Here is a 16,459-nt window from a genome sequence, read left to right as displayed (position 1 = left end):
GCAGCGCTGAATATATTTTCTATACAGTCCTTTACAGGAAAATGTGCTAACCTCTGCTTTAAACCACTAAGGCTGACAAAGGAATAGCTTAAGAAAAATAAAATTTTACCTCACCACAGAATCATTGCCATTTGTAAGAAGAAACACACAGAGTACAATGGAGCTTTCATCACCTGAACCCAACGGTGAGACTAAGAAAAAATACAATTGTGATATAATACATGACACCCAGCATGATGCCTGAGGGAAATTTCCCCCAAAGGTTTACCTGGACTCTACTCAAGACTTTACATCTAACTTCCAGTTACGGAACTCATAGGTGACACATTTTAAAAACACTACAATGAAGCAATTAGACAAATGCAGAAGTCAAGGTATTCCACAGGGCTGCTGACCTGACTTCAGCAAGTTATTAGCATTAAGTAAAAGGGAGGCAGCTTTCTAGATCAAATGAGGCTCTGAAGGTATATCGACCAATATAAACGCAGACCAATTTTGGATTCTGGTTAAGATAGACATTTTGGGGACAACTTGGGGAGACTAAATAGTGATCAGGTATTACATGATTTGAAGGCATTGTTAACTTAGGTAGGTGTGACAATGAAACCATGTATATATAAGAAAACATCTTTATTGCTTGAAGTTGCAGGCTTAAGTATTTAGGGGTGAAATGTCACGACTTCTGTAATTTGTTTTAAAATACTTCCTCAAAAAATGACACAGGTATGGTAAAATGTTAATGACTGGTAAAGCTAAGTGACAGATACATGGACTGGGTATAATAGAGTTCATGATACTATTCTCATTGCTTTTTTGCATGTTTGAAATGTATATAATTAAAGGTCTAAAAAAGTTTACACTTGGTCTCATACCAGCAACAACAGTGTTAGGCTGTGGGCTGAGGCTGGTGAACACTTTCTCAATCACTAATGTTAAACCCAGGAAAGAAGCAGAGCCAAGGAGGGACCAAGGTTATGAACCATCGGAAGGAAACACATATCAAGGCAAAAATAAGAAGGAAGCTTGAAGCTCCAAGGAGGTCAGGACAGAAAAACAGTCAGGGAGAGCAGAAAGCATCTATGCTAGAGTACAGCTGGGTGGGTGCTGAGCTGCAGGTTGGTTCCGCGAGTGCCTGAGGGACATGTGTATTCAACAAGTATTTACTGAGCACCCAGATCCTACTTTAGGCACTGGGAGATAGTGCTCATTAGGATCTACAGGTTCTCAGAGAGATTACAGTTTTAGGAGCAGTGGAGGAGAGAGTGGGGCAGGTAGTAAACCAACAAGCCAATAAAGGAGAATGCCTATGGTGATAAAAGGCATGAAGGAACCAAATCAGCGTGATGGAATGGAGTCAGGGAAATAGGAAGAGGGTCACTACTGCAGATGGGGTGGTCGGGACACTGGCATTTCCAAAGAGACCTGAGTAATGAGTTCTGGGGGGAGACGCCTTCCCAGAAAAGGGTACAGAAGCTCAAAGACCCTGATGTAGAAGAAAGCTCAGTGCATTGCAGAAACAAAGAGAAGATCATGTGCCAGAAGTGGAGGATAAAGGGGGAGGAGTGGTCTCAAGGAAGTGGGAAAGGTAGTTTGGGGCTGGATTAATACAGCTCTATAGGCCATGATGAAGATTTGAGGGTTGATTCTTAGTGCAATGGGAAGACACTGGTATATTAGAAGAAGGGAAATGACCTGGTTGGAGTTGTGTATTTAAAAGACCCTTTTGGCTTGTCTGTAAAGAATGGCCTGTAAGGGGTAAGAATCGAAACAAGGTATAGTAATTTGAGGCTTTTATGGATCTCAAAAAAATTATATTCTTAAAGCTAATTCATTCCAGTGGGTGTAAACCTATTGTATGTGGGTTCTTTTGATTAAGTTACTTCAGTTAAGGTCCTTTTGATGAGGTTACTTCAGTAAACAGAATGAATGTGGAGAGAAAGACACAGAAGGAGAAAGGCAGAGGAAGCCAGAGGCTGAAAGCAATGAAACCCAAAAGAGAAGGGAGAGATCAGCAGACACTGCCATGTGCCTTACCATGTGAGAGAGGGATTCCAGGATCATGGGTAGCTAGTCTTTTGGGAGAAAGCATTGCTTGATGATGCCTTGATTTGGATATTTTTCTCAGCCTTGAAACTATAAGCTTGCAAGTTAATAAATTCCCATTGTAAAAGCCAACCCATTTCTGATATATTGCATTTTGGCAGCCCAGCAGACTAAAAATCAAGGAGACCTGCTAGGTGGTGTTGATAGTAAGCCTGGTGAGATACAGTGTTGGATCTTGGTTACTCTGGTATTGATCAAATAGAAGGAGTGGATTTCAGAAGCTTGCTAATGCATGGGTTGTGGGGGAGTTGGGGAAAGCAGCAAGGATGACTCCTTGGGGTTTGGACTGAATATCTGGGGTGGTGAAATTTATTGAGATGGGGAAGTCCTCTTGGTTATACAAGCAGTGTTTCATTTCTGGATCACAAGAAGCTTACTCCAGCCTCAGAGTCATTGGACTTCTTTTGTTCCCTCTTTCTAGATGTCTCCCTTCTCAGATCTCATTAGTCAGACCTCATCTGAAATGCTCCTTTCAGAGAGTTCTGTTCTGACCGCCTTATCCGATTTTTATGGGGGAGATGTGAGGAATATTATTGGCTTTGTTAGAGAAAACTAGGGTTACAAATGACTTAAGAGGTGGCACTGGGGCTCTTTTTGCTGCCAAAGGTGGGCACGACATTGGCAAAGCTCCAGCTGTTACTTGGTCCAGTCAGTCATCATCATTGTTTTCTTCTCTTTCTTCCTCTTCTTTTTCCTCTTCCCCCTATTCTGCTTGGCCACCTTCGGAAGGTGACCTCTCACTTTCCCAACACAGGCCAGGGAACCAGGGGATTTACCTTCAAGTATGCAGCCAGTTCCACAATGATCAGGGTTTCCACCTCACACTAGCCCAGGGTAAACTCATCCTTAATGGGTGTGCCTGAAGCATGGCTTGACCTTCTGGTATGTCCTGAGCATCCAGGGTGTCACCTCCACATTTAAGCAACCTAAGGACAAGAGCTCTACTGACTCACTTCTAGCCCCCACGATATCTAGTACACTACTTTGTAAATAAATAAACAAACATGACTTTGCACAACTTTGCAAATGGACTATTTATGGAATGAATGAATCTGTAAATGCTGGAGCCCTCAGCCCTAACATTTATTATGGTATCTCATGAACCATGATCATGTCCAATACACATCCATATGATATATCTAAATGCCAAGTGACTTTCTTTGTAAAACTACTACTGTCTAATCATCAACTGCCCCAATTTAATTAGCATATCCAACTTAAGTTAGGTATTTACTCCTCTTTTCTTGTTTCCACATTTATCTCTGGCACATTTGGGCCTTTCAAAGACAGGGAGAGTGTTTGGGAGATAAGAATAACAAGGAAAATCTGGAACATGTTGAGGACCAGAAATGAGCAGCAACACAAGCCAAAAACTTTTAGAGGCAACTGTCCTCAGACTGTCCTCACTCAGACTGCCATGAGCTGCCTGAAAGAAGCCAGGGTTGGCAGGAACACTTTTATTTGCATAAGAGGAGAATTAAATTGTATATGTGAGTGCATGTGTTTAAAGAGAGAGAGTTTAACTTTCTTTTCAAGTCTCATCAAGATTGAAAGATGTATCAACTGATGAATCGATTTCAGCTATATTTAAGTTGTCTATTTTATCTAGGAAAAAAAAATAACCAATGTTACTCTAGTTTCTTATGACAACATTCTCTTCAGCAAAGAACTGGCTTAAACTAAGGGACATTCAATTTTGTTCTTATACTCTTCTTTTTCCATTCCTCTAACAAAACATGCAAATTGATCCTTACTATGACTCTTGATAAAAATGGAGTTTTGAGCTATTTAGTTTCAGGATTCTGTTCTTGGTTTGCTTGTTTGTTTTTAATTGTCAATCATGACAGCAGATCTAAGTGTTCTCTTCACATCAATGCCATCACAAAATTTTCCATGACCTTAAACTATCAAAACAGAAACATGAATAAAAGAACTCTAATTAAACAAAATGGAACACTTCTGTGATCTTTTTTTTCCCCAAATTCTACTCAATTTATTCATTTTTTTAAAAGATATTACATTAAAAAAATATGAGGTCCTCATTCACCCCCACCGCCCCCACCCCACCACTCCCCCCACAGTAACACTCTCCCCCATCATCATGTCACATCCATTGCGTCTGGTGAGTACATCTCCGGGCATCGCTGCACCCCATGTCCTGTGTTCCACACCATAGCCCACACTTTCCCACGTTCCATCCAGTGGGCCATGGGAGGACATACAACATCCGGCAATTGTCCCTGGGGCACCACCCAGGACAACTCCAAGTCCCGAGAATGCCTCCACATCTCTTCTCTTCCTCCCATTCCCTGCACCCAGCAGCCACCACTTCTGTGATCTTGATATTTGGTCTGAACTTGTTTGAAAGCCAAACTAGAAATGAAATGGAACGGGCCTAAGAGTCACATAAATTAAAATGGGAGCCTGGCATCCATCTACGGTTCGAAAAGCGTACTAAAAATTTCAAAAGTACAAGTGAAATGTGCAAAAAGAATAGTAATACCCTCAAAATCACACACACAATTTTGAAATGTAAAATGATGGTTGTTAACGTCATTATCCTTAAAACCCAGGGGACTTGATCCACATTTGTTGCTATGCTTGCTACGTTCATACATGTAGTGACATCCAAGATGGGGTGAGCCATTAGAATTTGTATTCCTCCAAGTAATTTTAGGCTTTGCACTCTGCCAGTTGGCGTTTGCTCTCTGCCTTGGGCAGATTTCCCAAAAGGATACAGCGGTTGCCCATTTTCTAATCAAAAAGCCAGCCTGGTAAATTAAACATGACAAATATGAAGAAGCAGATGGTTCAAATTACTTTCTAAAAATCTCATTGAAGGTCAATTTTAGCAATTATTTTACATGGACTTCCCTTTCACCTCTGTATGGGACAGGGTATTGCTATGCAGCCCTCTCACAAAAATGGTTTTATTAGCCAATGGGTTATGGGGAGGATACCTGCCTGAGGAATCTGAAACAAGTGCCAATGTTTGTATTGAGTTTCTTCTAAGGCTATTTTGTTAAAAAATATCTTTCAGGTGGGGTTTGAGAGGTTGGTGTGGGACAACAGTATTCTACCTAAGGAATGCCCAGGAGAGCATGCGGCCAAGCTCAAATTAAGAGCAAATACCAACTGACCTAACAACTATTTCCATCAGTGTGGAACGCCATGGCATGAATATTTGGGGTAAAACTTCGGTGTTCATATGATTTTGTCCCTACCATTTTGTGGTTTTGAGGAATTCTTAAGATGCTTTCAAGCAAAAAGAAAAAATTATGTATTGACATACCTACCTATGATTATATCTATGTCTACATCTCTATAGCTATGTCCACACCCACAACCACATCTACATCTCTGTAGACCCTGCTGTGTGCCAGGAACTGTCCTGGGTACTTGATAAGCACCAGTGAACAAGGTAGACAGGGACCTTTCTTCCTGGAGCTTACTGCCTAGAAGGCAGTAAACATATGGGGCAATAAGAACTAAGAAGAAGGTGTGGCCAGGACCCTGGAGAATCATAGAAGAAGAGTAGCTACACCAGGCTTAGGAGTTAAGGAAAGACACAGTTGAGGCAGGGATGCTGTCTGTCCTGGAACGTGGAAGCTGATGAACAGTGAGCCAGGTGAAGGGAGCTAGAGGAAATGGGAGGGACTGAGAATGTAGACCTTGCTTTTGCTGAGCTGTGCTCATTTTAGTGCCCTGCACATGGAACAGGAGGCAAGACTTGTTCATTGGTACAACTTGCAATGACTTTCTGGAATACTTCTAGAGTTGCCTTTGTTGTGTAACACTGGATATATCTAAGTCTCTCGGGAGGAATCACAAGTATTTAGAAAATATGTTCTGAATTAATTTTGGTACACAAAGTAATCAAAAAGAGAGCTCAGGTTCTCTCCATCTTCTTGGTTACTAAATCACGGTGAAGGTAAACATCCGAAGCAATGTTCCTCAGGTTTTAAGTTTGGAAAAGTTCAGTTAGAAAATTGATACCACTTGGTATATTACTTAAAAATAGATTAGGTTTCAAAAGTGGTCAGATCAAGAGCATAATGCCCAAGTTATTTAACTCATAGGGAGAAAGGATGATTCTTCCAGAGACTGGAGATTTATCAAAGATGCCTCCACTCTTGTTCTATGCTTAAGGAGCAAAGGCTTTGTTAGACCTACGAATTCACATCTATACATCGATTCATTTAACATATATTTATTCAGCTTGGTGTTGCTCCTGTTGCTGGGGATACAGAAGAGAACAAAATAGACAAAGTTCCCTTGCCCTCGTGAAGCTTACATCTTATGACCTTACATTATGACTGTGACTAGCCAGGGGTATTTTCAGTGGATTATAAAGGATGTGACTCTGTTTCAAGTGTGTTCCCATTACTCCAGGTCTCACTAAAAGAGGGACACTGCAGAACGACCACAACCAGCGGCAGAGGAGAAGAGGCAAGAGAGAGGCTGAGGTCTGCAATGTTGTGCCTATTTCCCTAAGGCGGGTCGCCCAAGTCATTGTCTGACCAGAGTGACCAGAACCCTTGGGTATTTAAGATACTCAGAGAAACTAAGAAAATGGTCCGTTATACTGACAAGTGGTTTTTTATTTAATATCCTTGCTCCAATAAAAATATAATCTCTGTATCCATTTTCCAAAACCGTAGAGCTTGAACAATTGAAATTTGCCCTTGCATTGTAATTTGAAACCAACTTAGCAGGCTTATCACTTGATATCTGCTTTTTCTTTTCTTCCTTTATTCACATTACTTTAACACTTCTGTCAGTTGATGGCGGGCAGAGTGCAGTTAACCAAAATGTGTTCCACAGAATGCTCTTCTCAGGGATGTACATTCATTTTCATAAATTTATATTTTTTCATAAATAAGTTTCTGAAAAGCATTGCTTATCCTTCGGTCTTGTTATAGTTTTTGAGAGGTGTTGGGCAGATCTGGGCATCTTGGAACCTTCACCCAGATCCCACCCTTCCTTCAGGATGATGAGTTTGGTGGTGTCAGGGTGAAGGGCCCAGGGACAATCCATCTCTCAAAACCAGGGGGGCAGTGGGCACTTAACAGGGCTGTCCTACTCGAGCTATTTAATGTATATCTACCCGTGAACTCCCAGAGTCAGCCTCCTCAGTCCCTGGGAAGAAAAATCTTGGTCAGTTTATGAACATCATCACAAGTCCCTCAGGATGGTTCAAGAGGAAAGAAAACAAAGCACCAAATATTTTGCTTATATTGGCAACAGAAGAAATATGGATTGCAATGAGATCCTTTCTTTTTTAAATTTGTAAAGATAAAAAAACCCTCACTGTTGGCAAGGAGGGAGTAAAAACCATTCTTACAAATCAATTTTGGTAGTGAAAGTATATAAACCCTTCAGAAAGTAACTAGAAGACACACACATGTATATATATTATGTCTATATGTATGTATGTAGGTTTATAGCTTTTGATCTAGTGCCATTTGGGGAATTTCTTTCTTACCCCCTTAAACATTTCATTGTACACACTTAAGTATTTTATATAATAGCAAAAATTTGGAAACAATCAAAATATCTGATTATAGGTTGATGATTAAACAAAATATGGATCATTCATAAATGGAATAGGGGGAAACATCACAAAATGTGCTTTTGAAAAGAATATAATGCCATGAAAATGCTCATTATCAGTAATTAACTTTTAGAAAACCAGAAAACAAAACTGTACTTACAGATTGAGGGTGAGGAAAACAAACAAACAAACAAATAAATAAATAAATCTCCAAGCCTATGTAGAAAGAGCAAGGCAGAAAATGTACCAACACACTAATTACTAGTGATTGTGCTCGGAAAATGCGACTTGCCGATTGTTTGCTCCACTCCTTCTCTCTGCTTTTCTAGGTTTTTGTGACTTCTTTAATGAGCACAGATTCCTTTCATGATTAAAAATCAACATCCTTATCTTTGAAAGTGTCTCAGTCTGTTGGGCAGGTATGTGTGCTGTCCCTAGCACCCTCAGAGCAGACCCCAAGGAAGATGTGTAAATAGTACAGACTATGCTACTGAACAAGAAAACTTGGGTCACTAACAAGTCCTTAGCCAGGAGATAATAACAATCTCATATCCACTTTCACCAGCATAAATAGGTTCTTAAGAACCATTTGTGACAAAGATGACCAGCTGGCTTCCAAACAGTCATGTGCCCACCCCCCTCCATGCAGTGCTGTGGCTGGGACACAGCTGTCTTCATCTCTCAGGCTCCCTTGCATGCAGGGAGGATATGTGCTAGAATTCTAGCTAATAGAATGTAGGGAAAAGTCATGTGTGCTGCTTCCAGGCCCGGCCCACAAAAACCGCTCATGCCAACTCCTGTGCTTTCTGTTTCCCACCTGCGAGCTGAATATTAATCAATGCCCAGGGCAACCTCAGAAAGCACATGTTTGAAGCTGGCAGAGCCTCCAGCAGCCTTGGTACTTGAATGACTGCGTGGAGCAAAGACTCACCCCACTCCTGCTGAAAACTGAACTTCATGTTTGTGAGACACAAACTTCTAATGTGTTAAACCCCTGAGATTATGGAGTATCTCTGTCACAGCAGCTGGTATTATTATCTTGAGTAAGGCCCCATTCATCCAAACAGAAAGTTGTCATTTGATCCTACCGCTTACATAGTAGGAAGTTATGCTGAAGTTATGCTATGAAGATGGAATTGAATATTATTCAGATACATGAACATCCCCACATAAGTGAAATAGACAAAAATGGAAAGCATTGCTTAACTTTAAGGAACTTTCAAATTCTCCACCTCAGTCTAGTCTTTCAAATTTTGCATCTTACAAATGCAGTTATCACTGGTCCAGGTTTAAACAAATATTATGCTGTACATTGAAATTTAGTATAATATGCAGCCACAATTATAGCAGAGGCAAAGAAAGGGTTCTAGAACCTCCAAAATATTCACTAGGGGAATTATGTCAACGAAGAGAGGAGAGATGAAAACCTGATATTTTCCAGGTAATGTGAGTGAAATTCCTATTAAAAATATCCATATAACTGTTGCAAAAATAATCAAGCTCATCTTTTATTGGATGATAAACTGAAAACATATTTGCCTATTAATTTTGTGAAAACGGAACCAGTTGCATAGTTAAAATATAATTCAAAACATTTTAAGTGGCCAGTTTAATCACTTTTGTGTTTTCATTGGAACTTCCCTTCATTCTCCAAGCAAGTGAGCCCTATGGAAAGGTTTTGCTAGAGGTCTACCCAGGCCAAATCCCCAGAGAAACTTCCTGGAACTAATTAGTCTGCCTGTATGCTTGTCAATAGAGCTTAACTAATTCTACATTATGCCTCACACTAGCAGTTGGAAGCCTATAATTGTTATTGGTCAGTGCCCAACACCTACACCAACAGATGTCTGTTGGTTAAATGTGTCAACACAGGCAGATAAGTAGGACATTTCATGCTTCACATGTGGCAAACTGGATTCAGGGTTCTCTGAGTCCTGGAAATGCCAACCTATACAATATGCTGGAAAGACACAGCCTGCCTGAAAATCTCAGTCATCGTTACCGCAACACTTGGTAAAACAAATTTGAATCCTGTAAGCAGCACTACCACCCACAGAATCTTTAGAAAGCGATATTCTGCGCTGTATATCTGCCAGTGATCAGCATGTTAACTCAGAACACAAATTGAATCCAAACCTGGAGATGAAAACAATGAATGCCCTGTAACTCTTCCAGGTGGTTCTGTGTAATATTGATCAATACAACAAATGACATTTTAGTTGCCATGAAAGAGGAAGAAGGAAGGAAGGAACAGAGGGAAGGACGGGGGGAAGGCAAGAGAGAGAGCAAGCATATTACCAACATCACTTGGTGTTTGTCCACAGTCCAATTCTTCAGTTGTCATTGGACCAAGAAGAAAGCCAAATCATTCCATCAAAAAGGTTAGGGACTGCAATTAATACTGTTTTAGGAGGTACCAGGGATTGAACCCGGGACCTCGTATACGTTAAGCGTGCACTCAAACTCTGAGCTACACCCACTCCACAACACATTTGAAAAAGATTTATTAAGAACTATAGTTGTGATTTTTTAAAATGCAATTAAAAGAATACCTAAATGAGAAGGAAAAGCTCATGAAGGGGAGAAAGGTGGCAGGATGAAGGCAGAAAGAAATTCCATTTGTTATTTGGTCTTGAAGAAGAGCTGCCATTCTGTTTCATCAGCTTAAAAACTTCTTTTAAATTCCCTCATTTCAACACCTCTCAGCTTAAAGATGGAGATATATGGTTCCTTCTAACCCTGAAAATCTAGAATTTCACTGTGATTCTGTTCTTTCTGAAAGACTATTGAGATCCATAATTTTGTCAATGATGGCAAAATGAGTCATGACAATTCCATATTGATGTCAACAGTACTGCTTATTTTTATTATCACACACATGCAATTTCACGTAAAGCTTTACAGAGTGGCTACAGATTCCTGTCTTTCCTAAGTAGTCAAGTATCTAAGATTTTCTTTAAAAGCTCTGGTTTTTAAAAATGCATCTGGTCGGCCTGTAAATAAATACTGTTTATCACTTTGTATGCCCTCAGGCATGAAAATGATGTCTTGACAAATGGATCACTTGAGGAAAAAAGTATATGCAAATTTTCTATTTTCTTGGAGATAACATTAGTCAAAAGACCATATCTTCTGTAATCTTCCTGAAAATCTAGGGATATTTGTTCTCAAAACAGCAGCAACAACAAAACTGCCCTTGCTTTAAAAAGAAAAACAGTCCAATGGTTTGGTTATTAATATTTTAAAATGGGCCTCTGCACACAAAGCCAATTTGATATGGAATATAACGACTCTTCAGAAATTCACACTTCTTCACACTTCAGTTCAATACCAACTTAATTGTTTTCCAGCCCAGAGGGCAAAATAGGCTAAGCCTATCTTAATTTAGATTAATTATTTGTCTTCTTTTAAAAAATCACTTCTATGGTCAAAGTAAATCCTATTAGGGAAATATGAATGAAAATAAGCAAGTGACTTCACTTCTTTGTACCTCCATTTTCCCATTTCTAAAAGGAGGACCGGATACTAGATGATTTCTAAAGGTTCTTCTGGTTCCAAACATTAGGAGTCCATTAAATGAACAGCATCATGAGACTAGAGTCCCAGGGGTGTGAACAAATGTAGATGGTGACTAGAAACGCTCCTCTCCTAACTCGCTCCCGGTCATCATGGAAACTTGATGAGTTCTGAAAGGGCAATGCATCAAACTGTGGTCTCATTATTCATAGATGTCGGTGGGGAGCAATATCTTCTGTCCGGGACATTGCCCCTGGAAAAGTCATTTCTCTCTTTTTTTGACAAGGAAGGTACCTTAAATGTCAGGAGTCTGATTTGTGCCATTCTCCTCTCCCCTTCCTCTTATTAATTACAGAAGGAGTGGGGGCAGGTGGGAAGCAATTACTCTATAGGAAGGATATCATTCTCTCGGGTGACTTCCTTATTAAAAGAATTGCAAACCTTTCTCTTAGGAAGTAGTCTGTGAGGGGTTTTATGATTCAAAGTTTAATAGGGTCTTAACTCTAACAAAAGGGGTTGGGATTGAATATCTCTTATAGGCCTTCTGTTCCAAAGGACTGACTATGGGGTACTGATCCTTCTCTCCATGTGGATCTGGAAATCACAGAGTTTATCGAGCCAAAGAAAGCATTTGAAACATGAGGGGAATTTTTTCCTTTTTTTTTTTAGGGGCTATCGGGGATGGAACCCAGGACTTTGTACATGGGAAGCAGACTCTCAAACCACTGAGCTATAGCTGTTTCCTGGGAAAATTATTTTAATAGATGATTTCCATCTACAATCTCTTGATTTTTTTTAAAGTTCTCTTTACTTCTTTTTTTTCTTTAGATTTATTTATTTGTTTATTTCTCTCCCCTTCCCCCCCACCCCAGTTGTCTGTTCTCTGTGTCTATTTGCTATTTTTGTTATTATCAGCGGCATGGGAATCTGTGTTTCTTTTTGTTGCGTCATCTTGTTGTGTCAGCTCTCCATGTGTGCGGCACCATTCCTAGGCAGGCTGCACTTTCTTTCACGCTGGGTGGCTTTCCTTACAGGGCGCACTCCTTGTGCATGGGGCTCTCTTACACCAGGGACACCCCTGCGTGGCACAGCCCTCCTTGCGCATCAGCACTGCGCGTGGGCCAGCTCCACACCGGGCAAGGAGGCCCAGGGTTTGAACTGCGGACCTCCCATGTGGTAGACGGACACCCTAACCACTGGGCCAAGTCCGCCGCCCTACAATCTCTTGAATATATTTTAAACTACCTCTTGAACAATTACCTTAAAATCAGAAGTGTGTAAGGAGTAAGCAAACGGGAGAAGTTCTGAAAGATATATAAGACTTTGTTAGTGGACCCTAAAAGTTCACCACTCAGTTGGAGTGACTTGACCCAGATCCAGGAAAAGGTGATAAGGTAATGGGAGACTTGGCTTCACTATTCCTGAGCAATATAGCCACGGACAAAGGGTTGCGCCATTTTGGGGCAACCTTCTCTGTGAAATGAGGTCTGAAATGTGATTGCTAAGGACCCAGTCTCATTCCAATCTCCTCCCTTTCTAGGGTGATGGGGCAAACGACTCTTAAAATGAATTTGACATATTTCATTTATTATCTAAGTAAATTGCATACAGCACACAAACAATATAGATGAAACAATGAACAAAAAAAATCTACATTTTTATGAAAGGTCAAATCATTGACAGTAAAAAGGATCATCCCATAAGCCAAGCTTTGGTATAAACTGGAGCTTCTGAGGGACCCCACAAAGGTAAAAAGGGGTCATGACCAAGTAAATAGAAAAACTTCATCTCTCGAATATTTACAAATTATTTCTTTTATATTTATACAGAGGTTTGTTTCTTTTTCTTTTCTTCTTAAATCCATATTCTCTCTTTTATGCCATTGGAAGGTTCTGTCCTCAGACTGAGTTTGGGTAACCAACCTTTGGTTGCCCTGGACAATTTTATTCCTCCATGCCCAAAGATGAAATTCAATACCGGAGCTTCATACGTATGTTAACTGCATTAACCCATGGGAGTTATGGTCATGGCCGATGGGGTTAACTACCAGGGCAGATGGCCCCTCTTTGGAAATGGTGTTTATGTGTGATGAATCTGGACTCAGATGGGATCTCCCTTCATAAGACTTTCATGCTAATGTGCTGGAGGTGCAGTTAATGTTGGGGTTTAAGATATATTTAGGGGATTTGAATCTCTGGACTGACAATGTGATAGCCAGATCCTGAGCCTCAACAGACTCCAGCACCTACAATCTGATTTATTGGACTTACCACACTCAGCTAAGATGGAGGTGAAGAAGGACAACCACCACACCATGGAGCCTAGAGTGATTACAACTGAAAATGGGAGGATTGCATCCAGCATCCAGGTGGAATCTGAGCCTCCTCTTGACATAAAGGTGCAATGGACACAACCAATCCAGTGTCCACATAGAAGAGGTGGCATTGGATTGGGAAAAGTGGACATAATGGACAAAGGGTATGGGGAAAGGCAGGAAGAGATGAGAGGTGGAGGCGTCTTAGGGACATGGAGCTGCCCTGGATGGTGCTTCAGAGGTAATCACCGGACATTGTAAATCCTCACAGGGCCTACATGATGGAATAGAGGAGACTATGGGCCATGATGTGAACCAATGTATATGAGGTGCAGAGGTGCCCAAAGATGTACTTACCAAATCCAATGGATGTGTCATGATGATGGGAACGAGTGTTGTTGGGGGGGGGGGGAAGAGGGGGGGGTGGGGGGGTGGAGTTGAATGGGACCTCACATATATATTTTTAATGTAATATTATTACAAAGTCAATAAAAAATAAAAAAATTAAAAAAAAAATAAAGTGAATAACCAAAAGAGGGCATTAAACAGGCTGTAATTCATAAAAAAAAAAAAAAAAAAAATACTCTAGAAAGCCTAGAAACTACAACCACCCAACAAGTCATTTACCAGACTCCATTTTCAGTTCATTTCTCCTATAGCCACAATTTCATGAACTCCCCAGTAGAACCAGAGAAGGATGAATCTGGAGTTAAAACTTGGCTCAATCACACTTAGTAGCTATAGGACAGCCAACAATGATCTATTCTTGGTGGCATCTATAAAATGCGACTGAGACTATTTATCCTGTAAGACTTCATGAGAAATAAATGAGGAAACCTATGGGACAGTACCCACCCAGCACATATTAAGGGATTAGCAAGGGCCTCTGCTATCATTATTAGTTATATAAAATAATATATTCACAATGCAGAGATTTATTTTTGCTTAAAAAGTCAACTCCTCTATTTATTCACTAGAATATATCTTGTTTCTAAATATGCGAATAGGTTCTTTTTTACCTTCTTTATTGAAATACAACATACACAATAAAGTACATAAATCTTAAATGTACAGTTAGATGATTTTTTAAATATGTAATCAACACCCAAACCAAGATATAGAACATATCCAGCACTCAGAAGTTTCCCTCCTGTGCATTTCCAGCCATTACCCAACTTGTCACCCAGAAGTAACTATTATTTGGATTTCCATCACCACAGAAGAGCTTGCCTGTTCTTAATCTTCATACAAATGAAATCACGCAGTGCATATTCTTTTATCTAGTTTCTTTCACTCAGACATCGTGTCTGTATGATGCCAGTTCATTCTTTGTATCACTCTATAGTACTTCATTGTATGACTGTATTACTTTTTAAAAAAGCTTCTTATATCCCAGATGTAATAACTAAGCTAGCAAAGGGAGAGTTATTACAACAGACACATGAAGTGGTCAATGGATGTTTATGTAGCTGATGGACACGGATATTGGCTGTCAGACATACCAAGTCCACAACAAAGGCAAATCTATCATACACATGAGGAAGAAAAAGGGGGAGAGAAGAGGTAGAGAACATGTTAGGTTCATAAACTTGTTTTGTGTCATACTGTACTGCTCATCTAGCCCTCAGAGATTTGTATCATAAGAAAAAAACAGATGGGAGTTCCTGAAATGATACAAGTACATCAAATTACGAACAGTAACATTATTAATATTTCTATTAAATCTCATAAACAAGAGGATCTCCAGCAAGATGTTGATCGGTGATTAATTTGTTTTAATTATGTTTTTCTTATTTATTTGATTTAAACTTCTCTCTTCAATCACGGCACCTTATTAAAAAGCCTTGCTGCACAGACATACCTTTCCTTCCCCACTCTTCCTGCCTCTGAGTGAGGCTCATTTCACTTCATAATCAATACACCTCATGCTCCTTTGTGCATCTTTCAGGTGGCTGCTTTCATGTGATTTAATGTCTTAAATTTTCCTACAGGCTTAGACTTAATGCCATAGAACAAAAAGAACAGACTTTAATCAACAGGTCTGCCTGAAATGGTGTTAACCCATGTTTTAAAGTACCCTCACCCCCCGGGGATGTTTATGGGATTCGAAACACTGAAAAATATTTATCAAGGTTTCATTTGCAAATTTTGTTACTAAAAAGCTTGCTGATGCCATTAGACATTCGTCTCATACAGAGACAAAGAAAGGATGGCTTCCCTATTGTTTTATGATATTCTTAACATGGTAATTAAAATAATAGGGTAGACCCACGAAAACATATTTTAAACTAAATACAGCACAGAAAAACCACCTTCAAAAAATTTTAAAAAGCTTTCCACCACTATGTCTTGTTTCCCAAAAACTGCACATTTTGATTCCTTTCTAGTATAACTGCTGTTAGCCAAATGATTTTCTACTGATATGGATAATTAGAACAAAAACCAAGTTGTCCCAAATGATTCTTTAGGCTTATCCCCTCCCCAGAAGAACGGCCATATCTATTTATTACAGCATCTTTTTTTTTTTTTTTTTTTTTTTTTTTATTAATTTTTTTATTTTTTATTGACTTTGTAATAATCTTTTTTTTGATGAAAAGTCCCTTGCCCTTTCATTTATCACCATCTCCATTTACTACTGTTGATGAAAAGCTTTTGTACTTTGAGCTGCACCTCTTTTGTCTATTCTCCATTTTTTAAAATGTCATTTCATTTCTCTGTTCTCATTGTATCCTGTGATATATTCAGTAACATGTGAGACTTGCTGAGGAATTTTCATGTGAAGATGATGATGAGTTGGCTCCAGTTAAGCCAGCAGAGAAGCAGATACCACACTCTGGGTCCTTTTGTTTCATCAAAGTAAACTTAAGGCGGCAAAGGGTGAACTTATTGAACAAGCAGTCAGCTGTGACGCACAAACTCTGAGGGTGTTAGGTAGACCTCAGAACGCTTTGAGGAGTCCATCTATCAAACTC

At 39.8% G+C, this 16,459-nt stretch overlaps 1 protein-coding gene across 7 annotated transcripts in view; it reads right to left on the bottom strand.

Annotated features, from left to right (window-relative positions):
- Positions 1-16,459, bottom strand: part of FRMPD4 (FERM and PDZ domain containing 4) — a 954,164-nt gene that overhangs the window by 321,231 nt on the left and 616,474 nt on the right. The window lies entirely within an intron of this gene.

Source organism: Dasypus novemcinctus, chromosome X, assembly GCF_030445035.2.
Source record: "Dasypus novemcinctus isolate mDasNov1 chromosome X, mDasNov1.1.hap2, whole genome shotgun sequence".
In the NCBI taxonomy this organism is placed as follows: domain Eukaryota; kingdom Metazoa; phylum Chordata; class Mammalia; order Cingulata; family Dasypodidae; genus Dasypus; species Dasypus novemcinctus.
This window is presented reverse-complemented; position numbering and strand designations above follow the sequence as displayed.